We start from the raw sequence: 18,411 nt of genomic DNA, 5'->3' as shown, positions 1-18,411 counted from the left end.
CTTTCAAGCTTATCACCACATCTATCAAGAAAACATGCCATGGACTTTGGAATCAACAGAAACCAGTTATATATACAAGCTAGAAGCTGCTTTTTGAAAACAATTCATTTTGAAATTAGCTACTTTTTCCAAACTATTATAGAAAACATTGTTTTAAAAGTCATTTTAATAGGTCTTGACACATAAAATAAAAATCATACACTAAATGTCACAACAGTATTCACACAGCTTTCACAGTGGGCCTACTGTACTGTGTCTAAAGAAACTTGGCATTTTGTCTAAGAATCAGTCAATAACAGGAACTCAATCATAAATGCCCTGGTTTCCTGCTAATGTAGGGCTCTCAGCTGCTGAATTGCAATAGGCACAAGTTTAAACAACAGCTGGATGCAAAGCCTGACAGAAAAGGCAGTGTTTTTAAATTGAGGAATTGTTTTTTGGTAAATTTCTTTTCTTACATATTCTTTTTCATTTTTGCTATCATTTTTCATTTCAGAATTGAGTAAATATCTTCAAAGTGACAGGTAAAACTACGTTAACTCTCAATGTCAATGTAAATGTTAACTCTCCCTAGCCCCCAGTGGCCTTGGGTAACTCCAGTATATAAGTATCAAGCTTTTATTAGTTGGACAAGCCTTCAAAAATGAGGAAAAGTAATTCATATTGGCAGTTTGATTAACAGGCACCCTATGAACACATTCCTATGAAGTGAACAAGTATAAGCCATTCAAGATATACCAAGAGAAATTCTTAAAAACCTTTCAAGTGAAAATATAGCTAATTCTCATGGCAAAAGGGATACTCATCTCTCTTCCCACATCTAGTTGCATTTTTTACTTGAGTTAGGGTGACTTTCTGCAGATTCTGTCAAAATTAAGAAGCCAAGATTGTTTCTGCTTGACCATAGGGCCTGCTTTGTTTTCTAGTCTCTAGTCACTCTGTTAACAGTCTGAAACCAAGGTAAAGCTAACCTTTATTAAAGCAAGACAAATTTTAGAGTAATGGCAACCTAGGTTATCCAGGTAAGCCATAACAAATTTTGTGCTTTGCCAAATGTAGATAGTTCCTCCAAGGCCTCCTGCCACCTAGGGCACAAGACTAGTGTTTGGACTGGTAGATGCCATGGTTGTTCTTCCTTTACCTAGTTTCTCTTTTTAGACTAAGATGAACAGAGGATTGACAAGTGGTTAAACAAAAGTTTAGTTTGAAGCTAGACACTCAGCTATATCAGTTTTACAGAAAATTGTATACTGGCTTGTAGGAGGTGTGGGAAGGGGAGAGGAAAATGAGAGTGGGAGTAGGGAAACTTGGAAATACCATCTCAATATGCTAAATCCACATTTAAATCACCAGACAACTAGTTAAAACTCTTACTTTGCTATGTTTAGTTTATTATAAGGTTATATCTATTAACAAAAAAATGACTACTAGCATTGGGAAGTGTCCCTTTATAGATACCGAGTTGAATTCAAGTATTACTACTTTTAAGTTTTTTTTCCATGTTACACTTCTATAAGATTAAAATAATTGTTACTCTTTTTTTTTACATTTTGGAAAAGCATTTTATTTTCAATTACAGATAACTCACACTAATCTATAATGATAAAATGCGGATCAGCAGTGGCCTATGTTTATGAGAAGAAGGATTGGTTATAGACAGGAATGAAGATAATCTAAGGTGTGACGCATTTGTTTATCATGTCGATTTTAGCAATTTTTAGGTATGTGTACATTGCAATACTTACCTATTTAGAATACTTTTATTATAAAACTATGAAAATGAAAATCAGACTTAAAATTCCAACTATAAACTTTAAAAGAATTTAAAGTAATGTTACTCTTAAAATACTTGAGTATCTTCTATGCTGTCCTCACATCATATTAGTCTTTTCACTGCATTAAACATTTGCACCATGAGCTGAGTAGTTAAAGGAGATATGTAAAGGGCTTAGACTCAATGTCATAATATAAACTTAAGAACTCTTAATTTTTAGACTTAGAAGTACTGGGTCCACACAGAAGGGGTATACTTGTTTACAGATATACATCTGCTGTGATTCATGTATCGTTTTTTGCTTAGTGGATTTGAAGAATAATTATGTAAGAACAGCATTGCTAAAGTGGCATATCAAAAATTAAGCAGAGGGCTGGGAGTTTGGCCTAGTGATAGAGTGCACAGCATGCCTAACATGCCACAAAGACCCAGATTCTATTCCTTGGTACCACATACGTAGAAAAAAGCCGGAAGTGGTGCAGAGGCTCCAGTGGTACAGCTCTGGCCTTGAGAAAGTCCAAGGACAGTGCTCAGGCCCTGAGCTCAAGCCCAGGGCTGGAAAAAAAAATTAAGCAGAATGTTGTGCATGTTTACAGTTAAAATGGAATTTATCATAGGAGAGGCAGTACATATGTACTGTATTTAGGACATCTTGACTTTGCTATGAACTTAAATTGCTCTGAAAAATACACTTGAATCCAGTGGAAGGGAAAAAAAGAAATTGCCACTAATTACCATGAAGATGATTTTTGCTTTTTTAAATAGTATATATTAATTAAATCATATGAATTTATATTCAACCATTTTAAATCCATAAATGTCATTGTTAAAAAGTTAGTTCAGCCGGGAGTTTGGCCTAGTGGTAGAGTGCTTGCCTAGTATGCACGAAGACCTGGGTTTGATTCCTCAGTACCACATACATACAAAAAAGTCGGAAGTGCTGCTGAGGCTTGAGTGGTAGAGCGTTAGCCTTGAGAAAGTCCAAGGACAGTGCTCAGGCCCTGAGCTCAAGCCCAGGACTGCCCCCCCCAAAAAAAAATTAGTTCAGATGATTGCTGTTTGTATTGATTCATTTAAGAATTTACCCAGCCTTAATTCACTATTCCATGGTGGCCATAACTAAGTATGCTTCTGGCTTGAGAAAAACCTCAAAACATAGAACACAGGATCACAATACTGTGTAGATCCCTGGAATTCTCATATGATAGACTACTGAGCTCTTAAGTACCACTGTCTTAGTTTAGGCCCTGAGGTTCTGGGTTCCTCTACATCTGGAGTTTTCACTCCAAGTGGACTGCACTGACTGCCAAAGTCTGTGTGTGTGTGTATAGGTACTGGGAAAGGCAGATAGGTTGTGTCCTTCCTCTCATATCTTCCATGATTATTTTTATTATTTTTTGCTTATTTGAAGATTGTGACTTGTGCAAGTCACTTTTTATAACATTTATGTCTTTCTAGTGAATTTACTCAGTTGTTCATTTGAAATGTTCTCTTTAAGTGGTAATTTTGTTTTCAGATAAATACACATTGATAATAGCCACTTATTTTTCTTGCTCTTTCTTTCCCTCCCTACCTCCCTCCCTCCCTCCCTCCCTCCCTCCCTCCCTCCCTCCCTTGTCCTAGGGCTTGAACTCAGGGCGTGAGCACTGTTCTTGGGCTTTTTCAAGGCTAGAGCTCTACCACTTGAGCTACAGTTTCAGCTGTGGGACTTGAACTCTGGGCCTGGCCGCTGTCCTTGAGCTCTTTAGCTCAAGGCTACTGCTTACTTTTCTTGTGATTAGTGTTTACATTATATATAAAAATTTTTTTTCCCCAGTCATGGGGCTTGAACTCTGATCCTGGGTATTGCCTTTGTGCTCTTCAGCTCAAGGCTACTGCCCTACCCCTTGAGCCACAGCACCACTTCCCAATTGGAGATAAGAGTCACATTCTTTAGTGGTTGGGCTGGCTTTGAACTGCGGTCTTCAGATCTCAGCCTCCTGAGTAGCTAGGATTACAGGTGTGAACCACTGTACTGGGCTATATATACAAATTTTAATTGTAGGGCCAGGTGCACGGCCTAGTGATAAGAGTGCTTGCTTAGCATACACAAAGCTCTGGATTCAATTCTTCAGTACCACATACACAGGAAAAGCTGGAAATGGCGCTGTTGGTCAAGTGGCAGAGCCTTAGCCCTGAGCAGAAAGTGCCCATGGACAGTGCCTTGGCCTTGAGTCAAGCCCCAGGTCTGGCCAAAAAAAAAAAAAAAAAAAAAAAAGAAATTTAAAGTTGTAACAGCATTATAATAGTATAATCCGTTGTTGGAAATGTCATTATATTGGAGTACCCTATAGGAATAAGTATACTTACTCGAAAGCTAGCAAGGCAAAATTTACTTCTCAAAAGTACATGCCACTGATAGGAAGACATTTAAGCAAGCATACGCGGTGGAAAGCCCAGGTTTTATCCCAACACATTACTGACTTCTGTTCTGATTAGGTTCATAATTTTGTGTATTTTCATAATTTTGTGTGATTGCTTAGTTTGAAAAGGATTAAAAGTTTATCAGCGTCATCAACTAAAGCCAACCACTTTGACCTCTTTTTTCTTGAAATCTACTTAGCATTAATTCCCTTTCCTGTTCAGAATATTGTTTTTGATAAGTAACAGGTGCTTGGTGAGGGCGTTTGAGTCTCTGAATGAGACCCCTTATGCAAGTAAGAGAGCAACCAGCCACACACATTCTGAAAACAGTAAAGACATAAATAGCATGATTATCTTCCATTTTCCAAACAACTGTTCCAACTAGTAAATGGATCATCTTGAATTTTCAGCTAATTCATTTGCCAGAGTGGTTAATATTAAGGCTTTGTGTAACAGCCTCACCACACAGACTCCTTCCTTTTTTGCTAATGTATAGGACTAAATTTCCTTCGCCATTCTGCTAGTGGCATGTAGTTATTTTGCTATTGCCTTGGTATCTGTAGTATAATTAACAAAATTTTGTTGACAATGTAATGCAGTCTACATTTTCATTATGGCAACCATCAGAATAAGACTCAAAACCTGCTGCTGATTTCCAGCTTTCAATTTGTTTAGAACTCAATAGATCCTATAGCATCTGTGAAAGTAAGAGAGTTGGATGACCTGATATGTATGAGGATTCTCATTTAGTGTAAGATGTTTGAGATGGGTCAGGTCAGGTTGATAAAATGCGAGGTTGAAAGGGAGGGTCAATTAAACCAAAGTGGTGGTTCTAGTCTAGTTGGCCAGTAAGGCCCCCCAGCAGGGTTCATCTGAAATATCAGACATTTTCCCTGGCTAGAGTTAGTGCTGACTGATTGTCTTCTCAAAGGTTTGGGATACACTGCAACTGGACAGGTTTCCCAGAATCAAGAGTATGGCTAGTCTCAGGAGAAGGGCTGGATAGTATTAGAGTTTAGACATGTTTCCCCAGGCTATGTCTTCTTGATTTCAGGTATTCCTTGCTCATTGGGTCTCAGGTTCATCACAACAGGAATGGGATCACATGAGCCTTCAGTCCCTCTGCTGCCATTTAATTCATGGATAGAATATTAATCCATTCCACCCAATCATTAGTCTCCCCATATCCAGTCTCTGTTTCTCTGGTCTGCTTCAGATCCTTTACTTCCACTATGATATCTTAATAGAGTAATTGAGGAATCATTAGGATTCTCTCATAGAGGTTGGAAGGTTATATTCATAGAAGGATCCTTTGGGATGAGATGATGTATAAATTGAATTGTGAGTCTACAGACAGGGTTGGGACCTGAGGCTGAGCCCCTATTTGATTGTTCATTCAGGCCTCAGTCAAGGATGCCCACTTTGGGGAACACTCTCAAATTTATGGGAATCAGGGGGATGGGTAGAAGTGTGTGAGAGGACAGTTCATTCTTTCTTCTGAAAAGAAGCCCCAGGGACATTGACTCAGCTGTCACCTTCTTTTCTGCTGCTTCCACAGTTGTTTTTTAGTTGTGAGCAGTACTTGATGTGGCCCTTCCCAGTGTATTGTCTTTCCAGGCTTTTGTTACGATATTAGTCTCAAACTCCTCAACAAGGAGGGGTTTGAATCAAAAGGTCTCACAACCTGAAAGAAAACAAAGTAGAGAAAGAGATAGATCATGTAGTTGAGGAATTAGATTTCCAGGACTTAACTAAGCTCCTTGTGGTTCCTTTGCTGTTAACAATTCTCAGCTTTGAGCTGATCAATTAAGGACTCAGCCTGACTCAATCATTGTCAGATGTTTCCTGCCTAATTACCCAAGAAGAACCGTATACAAAAGGTTTATCAGTGTGTCAAATGAGGTTTCTTGTAGGTCTTGTATTCTATCAGTTGCAGGTGCCCACTTCTGATAGGATTTGGTGTTGACTCGCATTAAGAATTTAGCCAGTAGTAAACTAATCAGGAAGCCTACAGAGTGGGAGAAGATCTTCACCAACCAAACAACGGACAAAGGCCTCATATCTAAAATATATCAACAACTCAAAAAATTGAATCACTCCAAAACTAACCTCCAAAGTAACAACCATCCCATTAAAAAATGGGCCAAAGACTTAAAGAGAGTCTTCTCTGAAGAAGAAACAAAAATGGCCTATAGACACATGAAGAAATGCTCAACATCTCTGGTCATAAAAGAAATGCAAATCAAAACAACTCTAAGATTCCACCTCACTCCAGCTAGAATGGCCAGGATCAGGAAAACGAATGACAACAGATGCTGGAGGGGATGTGGCCAGGAGGGATCACTACTACACTGTTGGTGGGAGTGCAAACTCGTTCAACCACTATGGAAAGCAGTGTGGCAGTGCCTCAAAAGGCTAAACATAGAACTCCCCTATGACCCAGCAATTCCACTACTTGGCATTTACCCAACCACCCAGAAACAAGGACATACTAAACCCACTAGCACAACAATGTTCATTGCAGCACTATTCACCATAGCAAAGATATGGAACCAACCTAGATGTCCCTCAGTTCATGAGTGGATCAACAAGTTGTGGTATTTGTACACAATGGAATTCTATGCTGCTCTCAGAAAGAATGACATTGCCCCATTTGTTAGGAAATGGAAAGACTTAGAAAAAATCATATTAAGTGAAGTAAGCCAGACTCAAAGGAACTTAGGCTCAATGGTTTCCCTCATTCGTCATAATCAGTAGAAACCTTGGGCTCTACTAGCAGAGATTTGCAATAGAGCAAAATCTTGATACATAAGGACATATAATGTGAAGCTAATTGAAAGGACCTCCAGGATAGTGAAACAAAAGCCATATAATGAATGACTGTTGTCCTTAATGTAGTATGTTGTCTCTCATCTCCTTTGCTGTCCCTTGGTTATCTCATATTGGTATAGTATCTCACTTTGTTATCTGATATATTGAATTTATTTGTATTTGGTTATTTGAAATTTGATAGGGAAGGGGGGAAAACCAAGACGGGTGGGGGGTGTGGGGGGGGGGAGGGAAACGGGTACCAAGACATGTGAAAGGGTATCAATGTATGTGAATTAATGCACCTTCTATCTGGCAAATATCATGTAACCCTTTTACTAATTACAATAAAAATGGTAATAAAAAATAAGTAAAATAAAAAAAAAAAGAATTTAGCCAGTCATCCCAAATGTTAGATCCATTCCTTCTTTTCCATTCCCCTCTCCCCCCAAGAGTCTTGACTAGCTTGTTACTTATCTTCTTTTCTTCATACCTTCCCATATCCTTCCATGATTTTCCTCCTGTTTATTTTGAAACAACAAGAAGAAAGGCAATCTTAATTTTTTTCTATGTGATAATGACCAAATACATTTGTTAAGACCATACATTGTAAATAACCAGATTTCAAGGCATGGTTGAGTTTAAAATGAATATAGAAACAAGAGCTATATAATGTGTGATTGTTGTTCTTAATGTACTGTTATTTCTCATCTCTTTTGCTGTCCCTTGGTTATCTCATATTGTTACAGTATCTTACCTTGTTATCTGATATATTGCATATATATTTACTTATTTATTTGAAATAGGATAGGGAAGGGGGAAAACAAGTTGAGGGGTGGGAGTGGGGAGGGAAATGGGGACAAAAACATAAGAAAAGGTAGAAATGTTTGTGAAGTAATGCACCTTCTATCTGGTGAATATAATGTAACCCTTCTATTACAATAAAAATATATTAATAAAAAATCACTTTTTTCTTTTGCTTGAGTCAAAGTTATTGAGCCAAAGTGCATTACTTCTCACACATTGATACCCCTTTAACTAGCTTTTTAAAGCTGTTTAAAACTTTTATATGCTAAGAAACACATGCACAACAAGTTTTAGTTTGAAATTTAAATAGGCAGCATAAAAATAAATTGAACTAATTTTCTCAAACCTTTTACTTAATATTCATCTTTTCAGGGCATTGAAGGAATGTCTAAAGTGCTTCTTTAGCTCTGCTTTTATTTCCTTAGGCTTAAATGTTTCCCCTCACTTTAATAGGTGTTTATTGATCATATACAAAATAAAGGAAATCTTATATATTACAAATATACATTATGTACATCAATACCTTGGGTGGCTTGCAAAGACTTAGAATTCCCATTTCCCATTTTCATTAGGTCTCTTATGTCTTTAAGTTTTCCTGTGCACTCAAATCCCCACCGAAGGTTTCTTGTGTTTCTTCTTTTGTCTCATGCCTCTTCCCTCCAGAGGTTTCTCACACAGCTCAACTTCTTTCTCTGTCTCCAAAGTTTCATTCTTCTCTGAGAAAATGAAACTGATTAAGACTGTTCCTTCTCTCTGTGTCTATGAAATGTCTCAATCACATATGCTTGACTCCAACCACCAAGGCAGTACTTTCAGCCCAACTTTTCTTGCCTTGGTCCGTGTATGAGGTTACTTGGTAATCAGGATGCTGGCTTAGATCACTTCCCAGTGTTGCTGATTATTTGATTTTGGATCCACTGTCAGCCATGAGGGAATGAGATGAGTCTCACCTGGAGGCTGCTGCAGAGCAGCAGGGTGTGCCTCCCAAGCATAGTCCAGAATCCCCTTGAGTGAGATCAAAGATCCTGGATAGTCTCCCAGATTGTTGCAGATGTCTCAAGATATTGGAGTGCCTGTAGGAATAAGGACATCAAATTGAAATGAAGTCAGCAAAGGAAGTTTACTTTTGCAGAAGTGGCCAAGCAAGCAAGCGCCTTGGATAATCAGGTTTTATTTATAACCCATTACTGACATTTGTTCTGATTGGTCATATTAGGCTCACACTTGCCTCATTGGTTAGTTTGAAAAAGGTTAAAAGTTTATCAGAACACTCATCCAAATAAGGACACCTATCTAAATTGTCAGAAAAACAATTCTTACTCCGCTGGAGTTCTACTATTTGAGCCACACTCCCAGCCCGAATTTTTATAACAGGATGTGGCTTAACTGAAATAGCTTCTTTACCGGAAGTGGAGCTGTGGCAGAGTAGTAGAGTGCTAGCCTTGAGCAGAGAAGCTAAGAGGACAATGCCCATTCCTTGAGTTCAAGCCCTACAGCCAACAACAAAAAAGCTTCTTATAAGATGACAACCACCCTTAAAATTGCAGTGTTTATGTTAAACAATTACTTTGAAACAAAAGCTTCTAACTACTACATTTATTTAGTTGCAAATCTAACTTTGCTTTCTTTATCTCTATTTTTGAGAGATTGAATTAAGAGTCGTTTTTTTTTGAGAAATAACAACTGATAAGAAAAATGTCAATCCTAATATTTAAGTTATTGCTACATGTTTCAAGCACTTAGCGCATAGCAACACCTTTCCTTTTATTGTAGGAAGACTTCTGACTGTGTTATACTTCCTTAGGCTTTCTGTTCAATACAATGATATGAGGAAGTGACTTTTTTTTTTTTTTTTTGCCAGCCAGTCCTGGGCTTGAGCTCGTTGCCTGAGCACTGTCCTTGGACTTTCTCAAGGTTAGAGCTCTACCACTTGAGCCTCACTACCACTTCTGGCTTTTTTCCACATAGGTGGTACTAAGGAATTGAACCTGGGTCTTTATGAATGCTAGGCAAGCACACTACCACTAGGCCAAACTCCCAGCCCCAGGAAGTGACCTTTTTAAGCTAGGTCATGTCATCTTCTTCCCAAAAATTTCAGATGACTTTTTATGTCATCCAGGAAAATCAAAGTCCTTCCTTTGATCTGCTGAAATTCTTCAGTCAGGTTGTCCTTGCATTGTCAGTGTTTTCACCTTTCCACTGATGGCCTCAGTCTCTCTCTCTCTCTCTCTCTCTCTCTCTCTCTCTCTCTCTCTCTCTCTCCCTTTCTCTTTCTCTCTCTCTTTCTCTCTTTCTCTTTCTTTCTTTCTTTCTCTCTTTCTCTCTATTTCTTTCTTTTTCTGTCTTTCTTTCTCTTTTCTCTCTCTCTCTCTCCCCTTCCCCTTCCTCTCTCTCTTCTTCCCCTTCCCCTTCCCCTTCTTCCCCTTGCTCCCCTTCCCCTTCTTCTCCTTCTCCTTCTTACCCTTCCCCTTCCTGCCATGGGGCTTGAACTCTGTGTTTGGGCGCTGTTCCTGAGCTCTCTTTAGCTCAAGGCTATCACCCTATCCCTGGACCTGGGTGCTGTTAGCTCTTCAGCTGAAGGCTATTGCCTTACCCCCTTGAGCCACAGCACCACTTCCGGTTTTCTAGTGGTTAATTGGAGATAAGAGTCTCAAGGCCTTTAGTGCCTGGGCTTAGTGCCTGGGCTTTGAACCTTGATCCTCAGATCTCCTCCTGAGTAGCTATAATTTCAGGCATGAACCACCGCACCTGGCTGTCATACCATTTCTTGAATGCAATTTATATACTCGCTACTCAGAGAATTTTAATTGCCTAGAGACAATGTAGTGTACTGTCTCTTCTTGTCTGGTGTAAAATGTTTTTTCACTAGGCCCTTCATGCATCTTAGGCAAGCACTCTACTACTAGGCCAAACTCCTGGCCCAGTGTTCAACCACTTGAGCCATAGCACCACTTCCAGCTTTTTCTGAGTATGTGGTGCTGAGGAATCGAATCCAGGACTTCATGCATACTAGGTGAACACTCTTTCATTAGGCTATGCTTCCAGCCCAACTTGTGTTGATTCTTAATCATATCTTGTTGAAGAAGTGAGGACAGTTGAATTTGCCATGTGTCTGGCACAGTAGTCCTCTGGGAAAAGGAAATGGCTCTCCATTTATGATGGAGACCTTTTTTGTTGTTGTTTTTCCTTATACCATTTTGCAGACTTTATGACATTTCTGCCATTGAGTCTTATAATGCTGGTGTTGTCATAGAGCACTTACAATTAGGAAATGGGAGGAATTAAAGTCATGTTAATTTGTTAGTGTTTCAAGGAAATGACACACTTTGATTTGTGCTGGAGAAAATGTCAAGCACGTGCCTCACTTTCTGATTTTTTCACAGAAAAGCTAGAGCTTTTCTGGCTGTAGTGCTCTCCTGTAACGGTAAATATTGGGGAGCCAGGCAAGCCTTTTTTTTTTGCGATCTGCCCATTTCCTCCCCCTCCTCCTCCTCCCCCTCCTCCTCCTCCTCCTCCTCCTCCTCCTCCTCCTCCTCCTCCTCCTCCTCCTCTTCTTCTTCTTCTTCTTCTTCATTTATTTATTTTTGTCGGTTATGGGGCTTGAACTCTGGGCTTGATCACTGTCCTTGAGCTCTTCAGCTCAAGGCTCCCTAAGCCCCAGTGCCACTTTCCAGGCAAAATCTTTTACGGAAATGTCATCATTTTTATAGACCTGGCCTTTGACATGGTCAGGTTTAGCAACTTATTTGAGACCACACAGGAGTGAAGAAGCAGGAACAGCTGGCAACGAAGCCTCCTCCTTCCAGCCAAACGGCCTTTCCCTGAAACTGTCCACCTTCTTCAGGAAACTAGTCTTGTAACCCAACACTGAGGACTTGGGCCTGATGATGTATAAAGGCATCTTTTGAAACCCCAGAGTTTCCACACAGTGTGAGCTGTGTGGCCTTGAGTCTCTGGGACGAGTCAGGATTGTGGAGTACTTTGACACAAGGGTAGATCAGAGGCTCTGGCATCCATGAGAGCAGTCCCTGTAATGTGTGAGCTTGCTAATCACAGTTCTTAAATGCTCAGTTTGTTTCTTTTCAGAAGAGATTATGGAAACTTTGAAGAAATTACATCTGTACTGAAATTTACCTCTCCAACCCATTTACCAGTTCAAAGGCTTAACTTATTCCTGACCTTTTTGCAAGTACCTGTTTAGAGTGAAGTTTTATATAGTCAGCATAATCATCATTAGAATTGTATGACTCTTGTCCAGTGTACCTTGCTGGTAGATTAAGAAGTTTGAAGATAAAGATACAAAGATAAGATTGGGATGATTTATGTGGTTTTTCTAAAGATTTGATTATCCTAGGATTTGTTACTCCTTTAGGGAATTCTTTCAGAGGGAGGGGGGGAGAGGAGAGAGACAGTAAGAGAGAGAGAGAGAGAGAGAGAGAGAGAGAGAGAGAGAGAGAGAGAGAGAGAGAGAGAGAGAGAGGGAGGGAGAAAGGGAGGGAGGGAGGGAGGGAAAGTATTTATTTAGATGGAGTCTGGCCTATTTTGGACTCCTTGGCTTAAGCAATCTTGCTTCAGCCTTCCATGTAGTTGGGCATGTACTCCTGTACCCAGTTTGAGGGCCATAAAACTTGGTGTCAAATAGACAATCATAAAAATCACTCTTCTGCAACTTTCCACTTGTTGAGAGAATGTGCCTTCAGTTTAACTGTTTTCTGTGTTTTAAAAGTTCTCTGAGCAACTACCGTTTCTACCTTTATGACAGTTAAGACAACAAACTTCAGTTTGCTCTGTCCTGAACTGCCTAGAGGAACTAGGCAAGAGGAAAATAACCCCAAAGCAATTCTTTTTGTGAGGATAGATTATCCGGAGTTCTTTCCATACTTTACAACATTGAACTTTTAGCGTCTCTGGGAGGAGTTTCTTCTTATGACTTATACAGTTATTACATTTTAGTACATGTAAATAACTTTTGGTTTTGGTACTGAAAGCAAAACATGGAGAATCCAAAAAAAAAGATTGTGTGTATTGTGAGGGTGTTTATTAGTGCAATAAGAAAAACAAACCACCAGGGGGCTCAAGTATATAGCATCTGAATATTTTTTAGTTCTTGATAAGTACAATTAAATTCTGCAATTTTATTTGTACTTCGGAAAAAAAACATTAGGAGAGCCATTATAAGGGTTTTTGCCCCAGAATCTTATAATATTTAAGAAGAAGATTGCTTTGAATTGATACTATAGTATTTATGTTTTTGGAGACAAACTGTTTTGCTTTAATGTAAAAGATTACACATTATTTCTCATTTTTACTGAAATGAATGCTTGTCAGCTTAGGATGCTATGATACGTATTTATATGTGTCTATCGTGTTTTGACATATACTTTCTAGAGCTGTAGATAAGATTAATAGATGTTTAATTTGACTTTTGAAATGCAAATAAAGCCTGTTTTGTATTATCTTATATTTCTTTAGAAAATAAATAGACATCTTATTACTAGAAATCAGCACATGAAGTCTGTGGCCATCCTGTTCCTCTAAAAGAATTTAAAAATTTCTGAAATTTATTCCATGAAAAAGAAATTGCTAGGCTGGGAATGTGACTTAGTGGTAGAGTATTTGCCTAGCATGCGTGAAGTACTGGATTCAATTCCTTAGTACCACATAAACAGAAAAAGACAGAAGTAATGCTGTGGCTCAAGTAATGCTTTTTGCTCAAGCAAAAGAAGCTCAGGGACAATACCCAGGCCCTGCATTCAAACCCCAAGACTGGAAAAAAAAATTGCTTTGTAGTTTTCACTTAAATCAAAAGAAAAATCCTAAGAAGCAAAAACATTTTACTTTGTGAGTCCATTTAGTGTCCAATTTTCTGTTTATGTTAGGTCATTTTAGATAAACTAGGTAGGTATTAACTAGGTGTTACCAAGGAGAAAAAAAGGTCAAATTTAAATAAAAGTTTTTTTCTTGGCATTTATTCTATTTAAAGATTTAAAGTTAAAGATTCTAGTTAAAGATTTTTTTGGAGAAAAAATGAAGTGTGTAAGTTTATGTTTTAAAATTACTGTAGTTTAAATGGGAACTCTGTTGTACTTAAAGACAATTTTTTTAAAAAAAGTAAGGAATGACCATGATTTTACTTACTCTTAGTAATCCCTGAAGGATATTTAAAGCAAACTTAAAGAAAAGAAACAGTGATCTCTTTTGATACTAATAAAAGTAGTATCTATTTTTCTTTTTGGTGAAGACTTAATTCCCAAAGGGTGTTTAAGAATTATTGTGGCTAGGGCTGGGAGTTTGGCCTAGTGGGTAAAGTGCTTGCCTAGCATGCACGAAGACCCGGGTTCGATTCCTTGGTACCACATACATAGACAAAAGCCGGAAATGGTGCTGTGGTTCAAGTGGTAGAGTGCTAGCCTTGAGAAGGTCCAAGGACAGGACTCAGGCCCTGAGCTCAAGCCCAGGACTGGCAAAAAAAAAAAAAAAAAAAAAAAAAGAATTATTGTGGCTAACAAAATAGTGTTTATAAAACATCAATACTTAGGATAAGCAGTTTTATAGGTCCTAAAGGTCTTGGTAGAGTTTCAGTGGATTATATTAATTTATTCCTGTTATACCATAGCTAGCCAGTGGAAATAAAAAATCTCAAACAGTGGTACTCTGTTAAAAATCTTAATTTTTGCCAAGGAAATTGATAAGACTTTAAAGAACTGCTATCCTATATGAACTGCATAAAGGAAACTGTTTGGATCCTTCCCCTACATGATTAGAAAAATGCATGGGAAACTACCTAGTTTGACTTATATGGTAGTAGAACTTAAAAAAATTAATTTAATTTTATTGTAAGACTGATATCAGAAGGGTTACAGTTACATAAGCAAGGTGATGAGTACATTTCTTGCCAAACATTGTTACCTCTTTGTTTTCTCTCACTTTCCCTTCCCCCAATCCTCTTCCTTCTAAGTTGTAAAATTCATTTCCAACATATTGTCTTGTGAATATTGTTGTTGCTTTGGTTCACCCTTTGTCCTTTTTCTCACCATTTTGTTATTCCCTTTCCCCTCCCCAATCAGATAAATGTATATACAAGACACAGGATATCAAAACTAAAAAAAACAAAAAAACAAAAAAACAGTGACCACAGGGAATAAACCAAGGGGGGGAAAACAAAAGAAAAAATGAAATAATGTTACATAGTACATTAAAAAAACAAAAACAAAACTGGAAAAACAAAATGACCCCTCTTGTTTCCATATCTTGGAGTTCATTTTGATTAGCATCATTTTATATGGTCATATGTACGTAGCTCTTGAGCTATTGTGATCATCCGTTAAGACTATCCTAGATATATATTAATTATTACAAATGAGAGAAACCATGGGGCTTGGTTTTTGTTGCGTCTGGCTTATTTTACTTACATATGATTTTTTCATTCCTACTTTTACTTGATGTATATTGATATAATATAGAATTTTTTTAACAGTGTTAAAGATATGAGATGTGAAACAGGGAATAAATTTGTAAAAAAAAAAAACAACCAAAAAAAACCCCCATGCTTATTAAAATTATATGTTGAGGGCCAGGAGTGTGGCCTAGTGGTAGATTGCTAGCCTAGCATGCACAAAGCCCTGGATTCAGTTCCTTGGTACCACATGCGCAGAAAAAGCTGGAAGAGGTGCTATGGCTCAAGTGGTAGAGTGCTAGCCTTGAGAAGGTCAAGGGCAGTGCCCAGGCCCTGAGTTCAAGCCCCAGGATTGGCACCAAAAATTTACATGTTGAAATGAATCCCCTTATTAAAGATAATAATCCCCCAGTTAAAGATAATAATAAAAATGTAATTTAGCATTGTAATTATTTTATAATAATATATAAGTTTTGTGTTACCTTTCATATTCTCCTGTTTCATATTCTTTAGAAAGAGAAGACATTTTTTTTTTTGACCACTTCTGGGCTTGAGCTCAGGGCCTGAGCACTCCTTGGACTTTCTCAAGGCTAGAGCTCTACCACTTGAGCCTCTGCACCACTTCCGGCTTTTTTCTATGTATGTGGTACCGAGGAATCTTGACCCGGGTCTTCATGCTTGCTAGGCAAGCACTCAACCACTAGGCCAAACTCCCAGCCCCATAGAAGACATTTTATCACTAGAAATCAGCATGTAATTTTTAATGGTCATATTACTTTTATAGTTTATTTCTATAATACTTGTTAGATTTAAGCCATGTACGTGTATGTGTGTGCACGTGTATGTATATTTGTCCAAGATGTAGTCAGACAAGGCATTTTGCTCAGTAGTAGATCACTAAGTATGCACAGGGCCAGAGTCCTACGTTTGAATAAAAACAATTATGTTCCATGAATAATTGACCTTGACCTTTAAGCAAGCAGAGTGTGATGAAATGACTCTATAATTGTAGTTATCTGAAGGTGGAGGTGGGAGTACTATTGATTCTAGACCAGCCTGAGCAAAATTACCAAGATCCATGGAAGGACAGAGGGTGTGTCTCAGGTATTAGAGTTCATTCTCTCGTTACCATACCAGTAGGTAGTGAAATTGCTGGGTCAAAGGGGAGTTCTATGTTTTGTCTTTTGAAGAACCGCCACACTGCTTTTATGATGAACAACTATAATTTTAGATATCACAGATGAGGCAGCCAGAGAGACAAAAAAAAAACCTTTTGATGTTTTTATAGGCAACTTAAAATGATCTTTAGTTAGTGAATAGTAGAGTATTAAATAGAAAACTGATATTGTTGGAGCATTGACAAGTTTCAGCTAAATTGAACTTTATGTAAGAGAATTCTAAGCACTTGAGTACAAGAATCAGATCCTTAGTCTAGTTGTATTAGAGCAGAGCCTTATGGGTTCTGTTGCTTCTCATCCTTAGGCCTTCCTTCTTGGTGAAAATGGAGTTTTTCCTTGTAGAGGAGAGAGCCAGCCTGAATGGGTAAGGGCTGGACTTCTCAGATACAAGTAGACCTAGATTTGGTGCTGATGATTCTATACTAAACCAAAAGCACTATAGAGAGCCTGCTTTTTTCCTTTCCTTCCTTCTTGGCCACATTTTTCTTCTTCTCTCTCTCTTTTTTTCTCTTCTGTCAGTTATGGGGCTTGAATTCAGGACCTGGGTACTGTCCTTGAGTTTTTTACTGAAGAATCGTGCTCTACCACTTTGAGCTACAGTGCTACTTGCCTGTTTCCGAATGGTTAAATGGAGGTAAGGATCTTAAAGACATTCCTGTCTGGGCTGGTTTTGAATCATAATCCTCAGATCTCAGGATCCTGGCCTTTTTTTTTTTTTTTTTTTTGCCGTTGAGCACATTTGTTCTGGGGTAATGCTCTCTGGGGTCTTAGAGATAAGAGTGGAATTAGTGATACTGAAATGAGAGGGTTGGGTTGAGTTTACAGTTTTCTGCTATTTGTAGTAATTTACTGTATTGAAAAAATTTGTTTTTGTTTTTGTTTTTGTTTTTGTTTTTGTGGGTAATGGGGCTTGAACTCTGGGCCTGGGCGCTGTCTTCCGTTCAAGGCTACCACCCTACCTCTAGAGCCACAGCCCCACTTCCTGTTTTCTAGTGATTAATTGGAGATAAGAGTTTCATGGTCTTTTGTTCCCCGGGCTGGCTTTGAACCTTGGTCCTCAGATCTCAGCCTCCTGAGTAGCTAGAATTATAGGCATGAGCCACTGCGCCTGGCTGAAAATCTTTTTAATCCTATTCTCTTTTCCCTTCCCTTCTTTAATTTTCTTTTTTCTTTATCACCCCATTTCCCCTTCCCTGGCCCCTTGGCAAGATCTCACTTTGACAATTCTCGAGATTCTGCTATTTCAGCCCCCTGAATGCTGGGGTAACATGTATATAGCACCATGCCCAACTATAGCAATCTCTTTGAATAAAACAACTTAAGCTTGAAAATGATTATTTCTTCTAATGTTTATGCCATTTGGTATTGTCTGTTACAGTAAAAGAAAGGCAGATAAAAGCCTTTATTTTCTGACATGTCCACTGGCCTTTTAATTTTCCTTACTTCTGTTTTATTCTGGAAAGTGGATTTAGTGATGGTATCACTTTCATAGGTTAGGATCTCATGATTGGTTAAATGACCAACACTGTGTCTCCCACAATGCATTTTCTACATAAAACATTGTAAGGCTTTTTTTTCCCCCTATTTTGCATTTTGTCTAATAGCTTAGTACTTCTCCACAGAATAGCTTAGGCCTACTTGGGATGAGAGTTAAAGTGTTACTGTGACTAATGGGGATATAGGTAAGTCAAATCATAGAACTCTGAATGATTGTCAGGTGATAAACAACAGAATGAAACTTGTTTCCCAAGCATGTAACAAGTATTACTAATCATTCTGACTTCCTCCCAGACCAGTAGGGTGGAGGTGAAGCAGAGTCTGAGGAATGGAGAGGCCATTTTGGTCCTAGCCAGGTATGCTTCACCAGCGGAACAGCTGGAGGCTCTGTTTTCCCACCTTTCTGGAAAAAGTACCAGCTGAAATGAGCTAATTCATCCATCTCTTTTGTGAATGTGGCTGATGAAGATCTCATTACCTAAATGATATTGTAGTTATTGTAGTCTTTAAACCAGAAATGACATGGGGTAAAATATAAATCTAGTATG

At 38.4% G+C, this 18,411-nt stretch overlaps 1 protein-coding gene and 1 long non-coding RNA gene across 2 annotated transcripts in view; one reads left to right on the top strand and one right to left on the bottom strand.

The window, feature by feature from the left end:
* Positions 1 to 18,411, top strand: part of Gmds (GDP-mannose 4,6-dehydratase) — a 550,906-nt gene that overhangs the window by 28,783 nt on the left and 503,712 nt on the right. The window lies entirely within an intron of this gene.
* On the bottom strand, positions 7,353 to 12,146 carry LOC150048389 (uncharacterized). Its single transcript, XR_016539251.1, has 3 exons — positions 11,986 to 12,146; positions 8,743 to 8,865; positions 7,353 to 7,506 (listed from the first exon to the last, which is right to left on the bottom strand). It is a non-coding gene; the product is annotated as an uncharacterized LOC150048389 (long non-coding RNA).

The sequence above is a fragment of the Megascapheus bottae genome, chromosome 22 (assembly GCF_031878675.1).
Source record: "Megascapheus bottae isolate mThoBot1 chromosome 22, mThoBot2.hap1, whole genome shotgun sequence".
NCBI classification, from domain to species: domain Eukaryota; kingdom Metazoa; phylum Chordata; class Mammalia; order Rodentia; family Geomyidae; genus Megascapheus; species Megascapheus bottae.
The sequence above is the reverse complement of the archived record's forward strand: the minus strand, read 5'-3'. Positions and strand labels throughout refer to the sequence as shown.